Source organism: Hylobates moloch, unplaced genomic scaffold (genome assembly GCF_009828535.3).
Source record: "Hylobates moloch isolate HMO894 unplaced genomic scaffold, HMol_V3 SCAFFOLD_28, whole genome shotgun sequence".
Classification (NCBI taxonomy): Eukaryota; Metazoa; Chordata; class Mammalia; order Primates; family Hylobatidae; genus Hylobates; species Hylobates moloch.
Window position 1 is genome coordinate 2,260,010 of NW_026652303.1, and position 3,421 is coordinate 2,263,430.

Here is a 3,421-nt window from a genome sequence, read left to right on the forward strand (position 1 = left end):
AAAAAAAAAAAAAAAAAAAAATTTTTTTCTGCTCATTGTCCAAGTCTCACTGGAACTATCCTCCTTCAGAATACAAGCAAGTGCATATTTTTATGGTTGTGTCTCAGCAGAACACAAATCAAAACTTTCAGCAACACCAGACTCTGCAGAATATTCAATGTATAACTTCTGATGAATCCACTCAGATTGCTTGCACTGTGATTTTCTTTGAAGTAAAAAGTGTTTAAACTATTTTTGAATTCCTAATTTACCAGATTCTCAAATTACCAAAATAAATTGGCACATAATTAAACAGCGATTTAACTTTTTTTTTTTTCCTTTTTAGAGACTCTGTTGCCCAGACTAGGGTGCAGTGATGCGATCATGGCTCACTGCAGCCTCGAACTCCTGCGCTATAAGCGATCCTGCCACCTCAGCCTCCCAAGCGGAGACTATGGGCCCACACCATCATGCCTGGCTAATTCTTTTTTTCTAATACATGGGGTTTTCTTATATTGTTCTGGCCGATCTGCAACTCCTGGGCTCAAGCAATCCTTCCGAAAGTCCTGGGATTAGAGGTGTGAGCCACCACGCTCAGCCTTTTTTTCTTATTACTGTACTAGGGACATTTGTGGTTTTTCCACAACGGTACTTAGTAGAGAACTGACAGCTTCCCTGGGCCCTATCCTGAAATACACTAACTAGCTCTTCTCTGCCAAGGCCACTGTTTTCTCCTCAACCTTTGCAGATGTATGTATCTATATAAATGTTTCTATTTCAACAAGTTGTAGAAAATATACAGTCTGTACAGCTCTCCTTATAATGCTATTACTTGATGATCCTGACTACAAGTTGGAATTATCTGCATACTTGGCAAAATTCAAGTGTGGCTGCCTATGCCTCGAGAGAATGAGCAGCAAACCAGCCCAGTCCTAAATTCGAGTAGTAGCTCTTGAAGAGAATAGGATGCTCTTGATAGGCTTTCTTTAGGACTGATATTCAAATTCTGGGCTTACCCCTGGGTTTACTTCTACAAGCCTATATTAGAGTGTAACGCTAGAAAAATATTCAGTGATCTTAAAAATAAGCAGTTACTTTGACTCAAGACCAATTACTCTACACACATAGGCAAATTTCTGCCCAATGGTCTCAAGTTTAGCATTAGTTTTGCCCACTTTTTCTTTTATTCTTTCTTAAATCAATTTCACTCTTCACAGGAGCACTCCACCAACACCATAAGGTTGAAAATTTTCAGAATGAAAGTCCAAAAGAATTAAGAACCTACGGATCTCTAATTATGATTCTCTACAAAACAATCAACATCATTTTGGTTCCCTAGTAAGATGAGACAGACCTCAATACTCAAGCCAATCCAAGGAACCAGGCATGCCAGTCTGAAGGCCAACTTTGATGTTCCAGTGACAGCCGTGCAGTAGAATACTTAGATCAGGGTCAGAATTTGGTTTTGGAGGCAGACATTTACCCACTAAAGTCATTTATCTAGCTGATCAAAAAACAGGAAAGTTCAAAGCAAGTATACACTGAATCTATTATCCATTTGAGAGCTACTGAAGCTACACCGCTGCTTATTTTGTCTTCAAAGAAGGAATTAGTCATCAGTACCTGCAGGTATAACTGGATTGCTAAATCAAACTCAGATTTTTAGGAGGGACACTTCCATGTATTAAATTGTCTTAAGATGGTAAGCTTGCCTTAAATGATTTGTAAACTATGTGCCAGGCATTGTGCTAGTGGTCAGACTGTGTAAACCAAAATGGGTTAGACATCACAACCAGGTTAGCATGCCTTGAAACCAGAGTATCCTAGAAAACTGCTGCCTCCACTTCCTTAGGAATAAAGCCATATCCTTTCTAAATCTCAAAAAATCCTAGATGTGTAAAGAAATCATTAAATTCTAGTCCTCAAAGAACTGTACTTCCCCAAAAAAAGACACGGATTCTAGAAAAATGGCAACAACCAAAAAGTAAACTTTAAAATGTTAAAAATGACCATCAGGAAATTCTAACTTCCCTGCCATGTTTCCATGTTTCACGATCTCCCCGTTAAAAGATTTTTCACACCTCTAAATCTAACAGAATAGCCAACTCTGGAATCCATACCTCAAAGACCAAAACCTAACAGGAGAATAAACTGTTCTTAACAAACATGCGTTGCAGACTTTCATTTTTGGGGGGCCAAAACTTCAAAAACGAAAATCAAGTTGCTGAAATAAACCATCAAATTCAACCCTAACAGAAACATCTTACGTCTCTCAACTCATCTGCAAGGAAAAGGAAGCACCTCTGCCTCTGTGCACAGTACAGGCATCTGTACTTCAGCATGACTTTCAGTTACCAGTGGTGACAGAAAGATACTGCTGATTTACAGTATCACCCCGGTTCTAAAGGCCACTCCATTTTAAGTCTTAAAGATTAAAACAAACACTAAAAGTCAAGGGACAAGGGTAAAGGCCAAGAGATCTCAAGCAGAAGCCGGCAGAAGGATACGAGCAGTGGCTCTCCATCTCTACCCCGAGCATCTCAAGGAGTTATCCTACCTAAACACTTTATGTAAACAAGGGGCTTGTGACTCAGGCCTCCAGCCCCAATAGGTGGAGAGAAGTTTCCTCGCCTCGGCTGCACATGGTCTGCAGAAGTTTGGCTGGAGCAGAGCGCGGAGCCTGGGTGGGAGCGGCAGTGGAGTGCTGCAGGCGGCGGCGGCGGCGGCGGCAGAGCAGCAGGAGGCGGAGGCGGGCGGGGGGGAGGGGAGCGGCTGGGGGGGGCGGAGGGGGCTCTTGCCGCCACTGCTCTCTCGCCGCCTCTCCCCCCCGGCGGGAGCCGCTCGCAGCCTCTTTGCACTAGTCTCTCCGCTCTCTCGGTCATGTGACCTTAACGTAACCGGACAGGAAAAGCCCCGCCGCCGCCGCCGCCGCCGCGCCGGAGACACCGACCGCGGCGGCAGCAGCAGCAGCAGCAGCAGCGAGAGGCAGAGGCGGCGGCGGCGGGGAGGACAGCACGGCCGAGGCTGCCCAGCGGCGCCTCCTCCACACCCCCCGCCGCAGCAGCACCGGCGACAGGTAAGCGCGCACCGCCTCCGCCTCCCGGGGCCGGTGCCCACGTGCCACCCCCAGCCCAGGGTCCGGGAAGGCGGTGGGGGAGCGGGGGCCACCGGAGCTCGCAAACGGTTCCGGCAGAGGCGGTGGCAACAAAGACGACGAATGACCCTCGTCCCAGGGCTCCGGGTGCAGGCAGGCGGAGGGCCCGGGCCACTCCGGGACCCGGTTCTGGGAAGCGAGGGCAGGGGCGCCTGGCGGGGGCGGCGGCGGCTGCGCCTGGCGCCGGGGCTCTGGCCGCTTGACAAAACCATCCCCCGGAGCCAGGCGGCGGCGAGTCGGCGGCAGCTCCATCCGGGGTTTTGCGGGAGGGGGAGGGGACGGAAGCCG

General features: G+C 48.1%; 1 protein-coding gene across 1 annotated transcript in view; it reads left to right on the forward strand.

Moving 5' to 3' along the window:
• Window positions 1–2,942: 2,942 nt before the first annotated feature.
• Window positions 2,943–3,421, forward strand: part of LOC116463185 (zinc finger and BTB domain-containing protein 2) — a 32,335-nt gene continuing 31,856 nt past the window's right edge. Inside the window, exon 1 of the mRNA XM_032146180.2 lies at window positions 2,943–3,055. The gene's annotated coding sequence lies outside the window, so the exon portion shown is untranslated. The remainder of the gene's footprint in view (window positions 3,056–3,421) is intronic.